The sequence below is a fragment of the Macrobrachium rosenbergii genome, chromosome 51, assembly GCF_040412425.1.
Source record: "Macrobrachium rosenbergii isolate ZJJX-2024 chromosome 51, ASM4041242v1, whole genome shotgun sequence".
Lineage (NCBI taxonomy): Eukaryota > Metazoa > Arthropoda > Malacostraca > Decapoda > Palaemonidae > Macrobrachium > Macrobrachium rosenbergii.
Genome location: NC_089791.1, coordinates 44,992,383 through 45,006,508, shown reverse-complemented (window position 1 = coordinate 45,006,508; position 14,126 = coordinate 44,992,383). Strand labels below are relative to the sequence as shown.

General features: G+C 37.3%; 1 protein-coding gene across 10 annotated transcripts in view; it reads left to right on the top strand.

The window, feature by feature from the left end:
- The first annotated feature begins 1,695 nt into the window (after window positions 1-1,695).
- LOC136833353 (protein FAM135A) overlaps window positions 1,696-14,126 on the top strand; it is a 302,262-nt gene continuing 289,831 nt past the window's right edge. For all 10 annotated transcript variants that reach the window (XM_067095379.1, XM_067095378.1, XM_067095377.1 and 7 more), the window contains exon 1: window positions 1,696-1,774. The gene's annotated coding sequence lies outside the window, so the exon portion shown is untranslated. The remainder of the gene's footprint in view (window positions 1,775-14,126) is intronic.

The following is a 14,126-nucleotide window of genomic DNA, read 5'->3' as shown; positions in this document are numbered from 1 at the left end:
CCTACTGAACCTCTCGGGGTTTTTTCGGACTGGTAGGTTGACGGGCTGCCGGATTTTTGCAGTGGCATGATCTGAGCCATCAGTAAGCGGCGGAATTTGAACCCCAGTGCTCTCGACTGATAGCCGATGATCAGACCACTGCGCCACTGTGTTTATATATGTACATATTTATATAAAATGTATATACAAAAAATATATATATATATATATATATATATACGTGTGTGTATATATATCTTTGTATATATGTATAGCATACACACACACACACACACACACACACACACATATATATATATATATATATATATATATATATATATATATATATATATATACAATCTGTTGGTCAACTTCAGCAATATCTTCTCAACCAGTTTATTTCCTCATATGATTTTTTTTAGACATGCTTTCCGAACGTGAAAATCTTGAATGAAAATTTGAAATGAACAAATGAACGGAAAGGTGTGTCCTCATTATATCGTCCATTAGACAGACGTAATTAAAAAGCTTTCGACCATTTCCCTCCTCCAAGTATTCCGTCTTCAATGCATCCTAACCACCTGATATAATTTTCTTGGAAGCCGAATGAATAACTGAAGGAGCTGCTCCAAGAAATTCATCCTTTGCCTTGTCTCCCGTAATTTTATAAGGGACGGAAATAAAAGAGCTTTTTCGTATTGTCATATTACCTATTCAGCTTCGAAGGTGTTTCGTAAGGATGGATTCCATTGAAAAAGAGATTATTTCAAGGAAAAGGTGATAAAAAGGCTAAATAACGTCTGTTTCACACACGCACACACACACACACACATATATATATATATATGTATACATACATATGTATATATATACATACGTACGTATATATATATATTTATATATATTCATATATATATATTTATAACACTAGTAGGACTTTTTCTTCTGGAGGGGTTGGCGCCGGGAAAGCACAGGTTTTCGGTTTCTCAACAAGCGTGAAAATGTTCATATCTCTAGACTTACAAAATGAATAAAAGAAATCTTTCTACCCCTATAATTCCCTTGATATTTATGTGGTACTGAGAATCAGATTAAATTTAGATAGACATGAACCTAAAACTCCCTTGCGTTTGTTGTTTCTACCTGACGAAGATTGGAGAATGATGTAGCCATTCGATTTGCAAGAACTGAAATAATATGTTTACTAATGATGCTATCCTAATTAATAATCCCACCCAGCTAAAAGGTTGTGCAAGGGAATGCTCGACAATTAACGAAATGTCGTTCGCACATATGGGGAAATAAATTCATTCACTAATGCACTTCTCAATGATTTTCGACGTGGATTGTGGGAAAAAATCTTGACATTCACAGGAAGCGGAGAAAGCAAATAGAGGCACGCACGCACGCACTCACTCGCATCCACGCACGCACACGCAAACGACATCGGGTCACTGAGAAGAGATGCAAGAAAATCCATATACGTGCAACTACTGGCTTTTAAAAATGCCATCAAGATATATTTTTCCCCGGCAGCATGTTCTTCACGAAGAAAGATGGGCATTCCATTCAAAAAGATGACATTTCCTAGAAGAGGAGTTATTAGGTGAATAGTACTACTAGAAAATCCATAACATGGGCCTTTGTGCTTAGTATGTGGCGCAGGTCTGTGGGGCCCCTTAGTGAGGATTTCAACCAACAGATGGCAGGCGCAGCAGGTCAGTCTTGTCAGTGAGGTTGTGATGTAGGGATGTAAGTTGTCAGCTCCTCGAAATAACCATGCCTCTCAATGGTGAGTGCTATTAAGCGTCGCTTTTGCATACATTCGGATCATTTCGGTCACGAAGTGTTGAAGTGAGTTCGATCTAAGCGTTATCAGGCCCTCCGAAGGCTCAAACAAGATATCTGTTTTAAACCTGTGTGCGGACGTGTTTTGTGTGTCGTCTGCTAGATGTGGCCTTACAGCTGATGGTGGGGATCGCCAATTGGAGAGGAGGATTTCGCATGATAATTTACAGCCCCCTTTAACACCCCCAAACAAATAGAATGATATCGTCACGAAGAAATGGCAAGGACATATCTTCACGCCTGGCGATGCTGCGAAAAGCAGAGATAAAGTGAGGGAGAGAGAGAGAGTGAGATGGTCTTTGAATGAAGATGGTGGTTGGGAGAAGAAGAGCTGATGATGATGCCTAGGGAAAGTCGTCTAGCTAGAAGGATGCTGATGCTTTTCATTAAATTGTTGACTATTTCTTTCAGTTTCAGGTAGATGGTATTTTTTAATACTGGTTTCTGAACTGTAGATTAGATTTGGTGAAAGGTTTTGCTCGTGACACGCTCAAATTTATCTGTTTCCGACCGATATTGGTGGTGGGTTTAAAGCTACAATGCCCTTATGCACCTTTGTGATGAAGACCCTTCCTAAGACAAATTAGACATACTTTCGTGATCACAAAAACCATAGCAAAGGGTTCATTTGTTAATTTATGATTGATGGACCTCTCTCTCTCTCTCTCTCTCTCTCTCTCTCTCTCTCTCTCTCTCTCTCTCTCTCTCGACTTCGGTAAAATAGATTTAATGATGCCATGGAAGATTTGAACAGGTGTGAAGGACACCAAAATGTTCTCTTCCTTTCCTAGTTTTATGAAGAACTGCCATCTCTCTCTCTCTCTCTCTCTCTCTCTCTCTCTCTCTCTCTCTCTCTCTCTCTCTCTCTCTCTCTCAGGACTTCGGTGTCGGTGAAATAGATTTCATGATGCAATGGAAGATTTGAACAGGTGTGGACACCAAAATGTTCTCTTCCTTTCGTAGTTTGATGAAGAGCTCTCTCTCTCTCTCTCTCTCTCTCTCTCTCTCTCTCTCTCTCTCTCTCTCTCTCTCTCTCTCTCTCAGAGGAAAGATACTAAATATATTTCTGTCATCACTGTGCTGAAGATCGAGTTGCAAAAGTAAATGATAATAATCTCTTATCAGTAGACCGACAAGAACAGTTGTAAGTTATAAGCTTTATAATTACAGGAAATAAATTTCTGAAGCTGTTAAAATGGCGTGTATTTCTACACGCTATATACTTACACCGTAACTATGTTGATGTCTCCAAATGTATTAGTTTATTTTCATTTTATTGCCCTTCCACTGGCTTAGTTTTTCTCTTTTCATATAGTACGTGCGTTACTTGTGATGGAAGCTTGCCTTGCTGACTCGTTCCACAATAATAATGTATACAGAGATCTTTGATAGCCCGTTCAGCTCTCATTAATATTGATAATGGAGCTGAGTGGGCTCTCGGAAGTTCTCTGTATACATTTTATTACATCTAGACGGCAACATTTTGAAGATTTTATTAATTTCAGTGCTGATGATATAACTTTTGTCCATTATTCCTGTCAGTTTGTAGCAAAAAAAAAAAAGTTTAAAAAATGGGGATATATAGATATTTTCAGTTGTATCTGTTGCATAGGTCTACATGTAGATCTAACTTATGCATTTTCTATAGATCTATTTCATAATATTCTGGTGCAGGGGACTACCGATAGACTTCTTCCATGTGTTCCTCAGTGTAGGCCCGCAGATAGACCTACATTTGCATTCTGATGTGTGAGACTACACGCACGATTTCTTTATTCCTTTTTCACGGAGATCACAGTTTGCAAGTAATGGATATCGTTTGGTTGTATAATTGGGGTTCAGATATCGATGGCTCGTGCTATTTTAGTTTGAACAATGATACATTATACGGTTATGGGTTGCGTAGGATCTGGATAACGCTGGATTGTAGTCTTTGTTTGGCAGATAGGCCATTTGTGGGACAGATGGGTTACTTTTCGGATAGTTGGATTATAATGGGTTGTAATAACTTCAGGTTGGGTATATTAGTAATTACATTATATATATATATATATATATATATATATATATATATATACTCTCATATATATATATGTGTGTGTGTGTGTGTGTATTGACATGTGTGTGTGTGTGTGTGTGTTGGCCTCATATACCATTGGGCTATGTCTGTTGTGGTTGCGATAGCACTGAGTTTTATTTAGAGGAGTTCGAATGAAGTTGGGTTAAATATGTTCGCAATGGAATAAGTGTGTGTTGAATTCAATCAGGTTTTGATAACGCTGGGTTAAACATATATGACTACGGTTATGTCTTACGTTGTATTCAGTTAATTCGGAAGAATTTTGGTCATATATTTAAGAGGGGAAAATTTTGTATTATTTTTTTTGAATTTTGAATGATGTTGGGTTATAATCGGATGGCTGTGGGTCATGTCCATTGGGTTTCAGATATATTTATGTAGTCTTTGCGTTCTTATGCTTTAATGCCGCACAGTAATATTTATTCATTTATTTATTTTTTAGACTGGAGAGGCCTTGTGCCAGCACTTGCTGTTGCTTTGTAAGAAACCAGCAATCAAATCATGTCGAATGTCGTCAGGCCATGTGGGTAATATGAATTAGGACTATTAGACGGGGCAGAAGCATTTACATGGAATTATTTCAAGGTTTTTTGCGTGCACTTAGCCCACGTGAGACTGACTTGCTCTACAGAGCTGATAGTTGCTGTTTCAAGGAACAGAAGAAAGAAGATAAACAAAATTCTTCACTCCGGGTTTGTGTGAACTGATTTCAAAATGTTAAATCTTCGTGTATCTTTCAAATCGTTGACAGGATGTCATATAAAATATATATATATATATATATATATATATATATATATATATATATATATGTATATATATGCATGTGTGTATGTGTGTGTGTATATTCACTCCGGGTTTGTGTGAACTGATTTTAAAATTTTAAATCGTGTATCTTTCAAATCGCTGATGGGATGTCGTTTTATAAAATATAGAATTATAATCAGTGTGTATATATTTATGTGTGTGTGTGCAAATTGTTTTTCGTACTTCTCTCTGTTCCTCAGTTGTCCAAAGTTTTCGCATTTATAAAAGACCACCACAAAGGCTTGTAGTTTGCTTCTTGATTTTTATTCTTAGTATATATTGGCTTGCAAATCGCGTTCGAGAAGTTTTTCCCAGGCCAGCGCTTTCTCTTCTTCACTCTTGTTGAATTGTGATTAATCTCTCTGGCCTGTGAAGTCGATTGTTTTTAGCTTTTGTTTCCGTATCATTCTGTAGTAGTAGTAGTAGTAGTAGTAGTAGTAGTAGCACCATGAATTCACAGCACTGGTCAAAAAGGTATATGTGAAAATATACACCCCATAAACATAAATACACACATATGTATATGTATATATATATATATATATATATATATATATATATATATATATATATATATATATATATATATTATACATATATATGTATATATATATGTGTGTGTGTGTGTAACTGGTCTCATGGCTATATGTCAATTTCTGGACTCATTCTGCCAGGTTCGATGTTTGCACTTGGCCTACAAGTGCAGCCACTAGTAAACGGGTAGCGGCGTCTGCAGGGGTCAAGGCGAACAGTATGGGATAGGGGTACTTGCAGCCTTGTCCTAGACTTGCCGAGATACACATAGATAGCTGCACCCAGTTGGTACACCAGCAGTACCTCCCCACCACCAACATTTCAGAAAGGAAAAAAAAAAAAAAAAAAAAAAAAATATATATATATATATATATATATATATATATATATATATATATATATATATATATATATATGTGTAAATGATGATAGTGTGTGTGTGTGTGTTTGTATACATATGAGAAATAAAATTATACAGTGTTACTAAAGACATTTTAATGTGATATATACTGTAAGTAGAGCAAGTGTCTTTTTCCTCATTACATTAAATAACTCATTACTGAATCCTTTCGCCTCCATTTCTCTCTCTCTCTCTCTCTCTCTCTCTCTCTCTCTCTCTCTCTCTCTCTCTCTCTCATGCTGAGAAGGAATGAAAACCTATCTCCTTTATTTCAGTCGCTTCCCGCCGTTACATCTAATTATCGAATTAATCAATTAACTCTGTCACAACTTGTTCGTCTTGAGGCCGAGGGAAAGGTTTGACACAACGGCTGCCTTGTGTCACTCTCGATGAGGCATAAAAGCTTTGGGTTCGGGAACTTGTAATTTCTCTCTCTCTCTCTCTCTCTCTCTCTCTCTCTCCTTCTTGTATACTAAGCCCGTTTCTTTCTGTATGTCTCTCTTTTTTTTCTTTTTATACATGATGATGTATCTCGCTCATCCTCCCCGAGCCTTCTGTTTTGCACACGGCCAACTCTCTCCTGTACATTTATTTTTTCTCTAGAATACAATGACATTCTCTCTCTCTCTCTCTCTCTCTCTCTCTCTCTCTCTCTCTCTCTCTCTCTCTCTCTCTCTCTCTGCTGTGTGTGTGTGTGTGTGTATTGTGTGTGTGTGTGTGTGGGTGTGTTTGAAATCGAAAGGTGAGAGTAAACTCACTTGTGCCTCTTTCCATGTTTTTTTTTTTTCTTGCTTCTGTGAATTACTTGGACAAATAGTATGAATAGTGCTTATATTATGTCAGTCTTCATATTTAGTTAACATTTCAAGAGCAGCCTTCATCAGTAAATGTCCAGTTCATTGCTACCAAAGGATTCCTTTCTATGAACTTTTTTCTTCGAAAATGCATTGTCAATCATGATTCATTTCAGAGTCTCTCTCTCTCTCTCTCTCTCTCTCTCTCTCTCTCTCTCTCTCTCTCATTAAAGCGCTTATTCAAATTTACCCCCATGCAAATGGGTTTTCTTACATCAAGCCCAATAACCAATAGAAATGGGGAGTCAGCGCCATGTAGAGATTGCCCAAGCAAACTTTTCTTCTCCTCGCCTATGCCTACCCCTCTACCACCCGCCTCCCTACTTCCCCTCTCCGATCCTCCTTAAACGTCTCCCATTTGCCTTTAAACGTGCGCCGGTAAACGTTGCTAACACGGCCATCAAAGCGCTCGTTTACCGTATCCAGCCATGGGATTGGACGGTGTTGGGGTACCTCTAGGGGTTTACGTATCCCCGTCGAAGGAGTGGACGAGGATTGTGGGGGGTTTCCCCTTAGGTGTGGGGTAGATGGGGGTATACGCTTCGGGTTTTTTATGGGTGATTAGGGGAGTTTTAATTTTCCCTAAGTATCTCATCGGTGCGGGTTGTTAAGTAGCACTGGCTCCTGCTCGGGTCATAAGCGTCGAGTTCCCAGGTGCAGCAGAGTCGAGAGATGGTGGCTGAGCAAATTTTAACAGGGAGCGCGCTTGCTTGCGTGAGTGCGTGCATGCGCGCGTGCAGCAATGCAGCGTTCCTGTTTTCTCGGCTGTCCCTTTTATCCACGAGAGGAGAACGTAATTTATTACCTCTTCTGTAGGTATGGGGCTTCTTGTATTCTTGTGTTTCCTGCGTTCTTCTGTCCCGTAGGGGGGAGGTGCCGTCAATGCACCTCATGTGGTGCATTGTGGGCATTATTTAAGGCTTTTTGCAGCGTCCCTTCGACCCCTAGCTGCAACCCCTGTCATTCGTTTCACTGAATCTCCGTTCATTTTCTCTCTCTTCATCTTACTTTCCACCCTCTCCTAACAATTGTTTAACAGTGCAACTGCGAGGTTTTTCTCCTGTTACACCTTTAAACCCTTATTACTGTCAGTATCCGTTTCAGCGCTGAATGACCTCACAGGTCCCAGCGCTTGGGCTTTGGCCTAGATTCTACAGTCCTGATTTCTTCTGAGTTTATTACGAGGGCCTGCTGTCTGTCCTCATTTGGTCTGTTCCCAGAAATGTCCTTGCTAAGTTATCCAGCTAATGAAAGGGGTAATGTGATTATCTGGTTTTTTTAGAGGTAGGCTTTGGTTAGTTAAGTACTGAGAGATACGTCTCTACCTGAAAGTTGCCCTTCGTTAAGCTCGGTAAGCTACTTGGGAGTAGCTTTCCTTGTTTGATTAGTTACCGACTGACAGGAAGTTGTGGGGTCTGCAGCTTGATTAATTAGGTTCTGGGAATGGTTAGGTGGGGGTTAGTTAGGTACTGGAGGGGGGTTTTTGATTAGCCATCCGGAATGTTAGGTCTCCGATAGTTCGTAGGCGGAGGTGCGGCAATTGTAGGCCAGGTGTCTTCGTGTAAGTGGCATTTTATTATCACAGTCTCCCCTGGGAGTCATCCGTCATGCAACTGCAGGTAGGGGTATTTTTCACTGAAGTACCTTTGACGTTTCTTTTTTTTTTTCTCCCTTCCTTGGTTTCTTTCTTCCTTTTGTGTTTTTATTTTGTCAACCTAGGCCACAAGACGCAATCCTTTCGTATACGGTGCCCTTGATAATGTAAGCAGTTACATGAACCTGTCAGTGCATAAGTTTTCATTTCTGCGTTCCCTTGATAATTCAGTCATGATCGTAATTATTTCTTAGTGTCTCTTTATTAAGTTGCCTGGTAACTGGCCACGCTGCATAGATTCTCTCTCTCTCTCTCTCTCTCTCTCTCTCTCTCTCTCTCTCTCAAGGCCAACTGAAGGTAACATGGATGTTTTGTTTCCAGTGTGTTCCTTTATTGGGTTTTTCTTTTACCCTCTTCTTCCATTAATATGCCATCAGAAGGAAATAGTAATTTTTCCATGATTGTGTACTTAAATATGCTATTTATTGATCACAGAGTCTCTCTCTCTCTCTCTCTCTCTCTCTCTCTCTCTCTATATATATATATATATATATATATATATATATATATATATATATATATATATATATATACATATATGTATATAGCCTATATACAATATATACACACATATATATATGTATATATATATACATATGATATTTTTGTGGCTTGCTTTGTCCAGTATTTTTTTTATTAATAAACTTTTAGGCCTTCCTGATCTGAAAAATCTGAAAAGATCTCAATGTATTCAGGACACAACGAGAAAGCATCTTAAAACATATCATAATTCAAACGTTTATTATCACCTGATTATCATCTGTCTCATCTGTTATATAAAATCTTTGTTTAGATCTTTGATAATCCTCGTAAACTACGTCAGCATCCGTATTACACAGTAATTAATCTTTGCTTATTTTGTAAAGACACATGAACGCCAAGTAAGCCATTTGTATGTTCAGAATCGTGGAACATGTCAGGTATAAGAAATGAGGGACAAGGCAGAATGAACTTTACTGTATATTTGACTTTTATTTTTTTTTCTTGCTTAATTCCTGTTACACACTTTTTTAAGTGAGCCGTATTCTGGAAAGTTCTTTTTTGATGTCAAAATATTTCTGTTTTCGATTTTAAGTATTTGTTGCTTTTTTTGTTTCGAGAGACATTCCTTTTTTTTTTTTTTTTTAGTTTCGAGAGACTTTCCTGGTTTTTTTTTTTTTTTTGAGTGAGACCCAGTCTTGAAGTTTCTTATCTTTTCTTAGTGAATCCCACTTTTTTAAGTTAGACTTATTTGTTTTTAAAGTGAGACCCATCTATGAAGTTCTTTGTAACTGAGACATGTTTAAACATTTTTAATCGAGACCCATTTTTTTTATTTTTTAAATAAGACCTTTTTTTTCAGCGAAACCCATTTTCTATGTTTTAGAGTTAGACTTTTTAATTGTTTTTTTTAGTGAGACCCATTTTTTTATGTTTTTTCGTTGCGATTATTGAGACCCATTTTGATTTTTGAAAATTAATGAAGACCCATTTATGTAGCATTTGTTCAAATGAGACCCATTTTTTCTTATCAGAGTGAGACCCTGTCTTGAAACTACCAAGACGTAAGGAAATTTAAAATAAGAAAGGCGGATACGACGGGTAAAGATTCCGTTTGAAGATGACGCAATACTTGGCGGGCCGACTCTTGATTTTTTTTTTTTTGTTATCTGGGAAGAGCCAAGAAGTAATTGCTAAAGTCACCGGAAAGCAAACAGGATTGCTCTTTCATTTCGACAGTAGCAAGACCCATCTTCCCCCTGCTCTTCTTGTGCATTGCGGCGCTGGGTCTTCCAGGAACAATCAACATGCGAATGTCCTCGCTCGCTGCACGAACATTTCACCGTTGGAATAGGGGGAAGAAGAACAGAAAGACACACTTATACACACACATATATATATATATATATATATATATATATATATATATATATATATATATATATATACTGTATGTATGTATATGTACATACACACAGACATATATATATATATATATATATATATATATATATATATATATATATATATATATATATATATATATATGTATGTATGTATGTAAATATACAATATTACACACCATTTCCTGCTCTCTCTCTCTCTCTCTCTCTCTCTCTGTCTCTCTCTCTCTCTGGCCACTATTCTGACGCTAAAAGAGCAGGGGAGAGAGAGAGAGAGACTCAGAGAGGGAGGTTACAGGGCAGGGGAGAGGTAGAATGGAATATTATATAATCTTATTATGACCGTCGAATATCGGCAGAATGCATTTCCGTTCTTTCTTTTCCGTCCTTGTTGTCCTAGAAACGAAGGTGGCTGGTTCTATTGTATTTTTCGTTAAGGGGTGGGAATGGATTCTTCTGGGAAGGGAGGAATTAGAGGATTCGGCAGGAAGGTTGAGGGGCGGAGGAGGAGAAGTTGGAAGGCAGGGGGCTGGGGATGATGTAAGTTAAAGTCTAGCAATGTGGGGAATGTCGATAGGGAATATGGGTCAATACTGGGGATTTTTCTGGGGAGGGCCGTGGTATAGCATGGGGTGTGGGGCGGATAATGGCCATGGGAATAGCATGGGTAGGTCTCGTCACAGGCTAATAAATAGACCAACGTAAGGAAGGTGTGGTGCAGGACCTTCTTGGTGAGATTTTGACCGCTGTCTTTCAGGAGGAATTAAAAGGCTTTCGTATTTTAGCTGATTTTTCTGTATATTTTAACTTTTACAGTTTGTGGTCTCTCTCTCTCTCTCTCTCTAAATATATATATATATATATATATATATATATATATATATATATATATATATATATATATTATATACGTCACCCGCAAGTTTTAAAATGCTTTGAAGATCTCAGTAAAAAAAAACTGAACGAATGAATGGATCATTTTTTTATTTAGCAACTGCAATCACCGATATTAGATCGACGTAAAGCCGATGTTTTATAGCATGCTTTCCAGGCATAGCTTATCTGCTAATGGGGTGGGTGGGGGGGTGCAAGTTTTTCTTTGCCTATAAAATCGGGAAGAATTCTAGGTAAGACTTCTATTTATGAATGATTCGTGCGTTACTTTATGGCAGCTGTACTGCGGTAAAGGTTGCTAAAGGTTGCCATGTCCTTGGCGGGTGAAATACGTCAGAGAATTGATCGGCTGGTCATGTTTTCTGTCGATAAAGGTACTGTTGTTTCTCTCTGCAGTCTTAAGGTTTGAGAGCGCGCTCGTGTGTGTGTGTATGTGCGTGTGTGTGCGTGCATGAGAGAGTGTACATTATATATTTATAGAACGAGACCGCTAGGTCAAAGACATTTTATCCTTTCTCGGCTAAACCTTTTGCAGAAGTACAATGTTCCTTTTATTGTAGATATTCGAAAGAGATTTGGTAAATATGACAGGACATCTACCATTGTTCATTTTATGGTTCCTTTCCAATAACTTTTTGTTTTTGTTTTGTTTTCTGCCTTGTCCTTTCCCCTCTTTTTTTTTACTTTTATTCTCGAGGAAACACTCTTGGTGTTGGCAAAGGGATTTATGCTGATGGATATATATATATATATATATATATATATATATATATATATATATATATATATATATATATGTATATATGAATTAACAGTTACAGAGGTTGAGTATCAATCGAGCAAGAATGGAGTATAAAATAAATGGCAAAGAAGCACGAGCACTTAGGGGCCGAACGGACGCCATAAACCCTCTTTGGTAATGCCTACAGTACACCACGATGCACTGACGGCACTAACCCCTACGAGGCATTTTATAGTTTTGCACAACACTTCTCCGATCTTAGAATTGAATAGAAGGTTATCTGGATGAAAGGTGACTTTCCTCATTTAGACTTCACCGCAAGATTTAGCCGACCCAATTTAACTGATGAGACCAAAACCACGCCCACTTGTACCTGGCCTCACAACCAGGGCTTAGAGTGCATAAGGCCTCTCCTTCTCCACTCCTACGGTTTTAGGTAGCTGGTTCTGTCAGTGTGTAGCTATATGGGTAAAATTATATATATATATATATATATATATATATATATATATATATTATATATATATATATGTATGTATGTATGTATGTATACATATACATGTATACATATATATGCATAAATATGTACATATATACATTCATATACTGTGTATATATATGTAGAAATATATACATATATATACAGTATATATATATAATTATATGTATATATATACATATATGTACTGTATATATATATGTGTGTGTATATATAAATCTTTTTCAGAGATTATTATAATATAATCTAATTAGATCAGCTTGGTCCAAACGTTCTCCTATAAAATTAATCCAATCAACTGATTTTTTTCAATGAAAATTATGATAGTGCTAGCTGTTCTCTTACAGAATTGTTAGCCAATCAACCGCTTCTTCATCATCAAAGCAATTTACGTACAAATCCCTAACATGTATGCCTTGATAAGCTGGCCGTACAATGCGACTTCTTTGAATGTTGATCAATAGTGCGTCACTGTTGCTAAGTTCTCCCTCCCCTCCTTGGTTATCATCACGTCATTTCTGGCTATTTCTGTGTATAAAGCTATGGACACACAGTGCGCCACCACAACGGTTTCTGTGTTTTTCATTGCATGCTGCTAGGCGCCACAAAGATTCTGAACATTTTTTCATTACCACGATATCCTTTATTATTTGTCTGTGTCTTGTAATTCATCCTGATAAAAGTCATGAAGTAATAGTTTTTTTGCTTCACAAAGTCCCTACGAAGTAAAAGTTAATATGGCATTACGTACTACAGTAATCAATTTTCCCAGGTGCTCAGAAGATGCGGTTACTCTGTGTTTTAGATCTCAAGAATATTTTCGTGGCGTTAAACCCTAATTGTTTTTAACAAGTCTTACGTAAAATGTTGTGGCCTTTCTCATGCCCGTATCGTACTTCGTGTGGTGTCGCCTTATGGAGCAAGAAATAAAAGGTTGCGTGATGTATTCTACAGGTTCACATTGTGATTCCTCGGTTGGTTAGCGTCGAGAAAATTCTTTTCTATAATTACATTTCACCCAGCTCTCATCTTCCTAGATTTAGTGTTAACTTTAATCTCCGCTTTCTGTTGCTTCTTTCTAATGAACACCATATTCTCTGGGAGCTTGGATTTCAAGTCAGTGGCCCCTGCGGGTTTGTTCCATATGAGTAGGGTTCAGTTTCTGAATAATAATAATAATAATAATAATAATAATAATAATAATAATAATAATAATAATAATAATAATAATTATTATTATTATTATTTTTTTTATTAAAAATATATTCTAATAAAAATAATATTCTAATAATAATAATAATAATAATAATTATTATTATTATTATTATTATTATTATTATTAATATTATTATTATTATTATTATTATTATTATTAGAATACTATATTTTTCAGAGGCCTCCACTCAGCGACAATCATGGGCTCTTAAGGTTTTCGATGTCCTCCCTCGTCCTTCTCTCTCAGGTTTGACTCTGAGGTTGGGTTGATAAATGAATGGGAAGCCTTAGCTAACCCGGGCCCAAAGGAAGCGATCACGGAAGCTGGAAGAGAAATGGGAAGCTTGACAGTAGAGAGAAACTATTTCCACAGAAATGACAGATCCTCATACAGCTATGAGACTCGCTGCGTCAGGTGTCAGAGTATATTGCCTTCCAAAAAGGAGTTCATTTGCAGCACTTTCTCTGAAACTTTGCAGAAAGGTAACAGGTATTGCGGGGAAAAGTGTCAAAATCTGACACCGAAATTGAAGCTGAAAATCTCAGCTTAAAGGCAGTGGATTTTGTGGGAAGAGCTGTCAAAATCTGACGCGAGATTTGAAACTGAAGGTTTTGGAATAAGGTAATGAATTATGCGGGATGCATCGAAATGCGCAGTATTTGGAGTTGGAACTGTATAAAGAAAATATTGGTTTTGGAGCCGAAGTACCAAAATCTAACTCTTTATGTGGAAC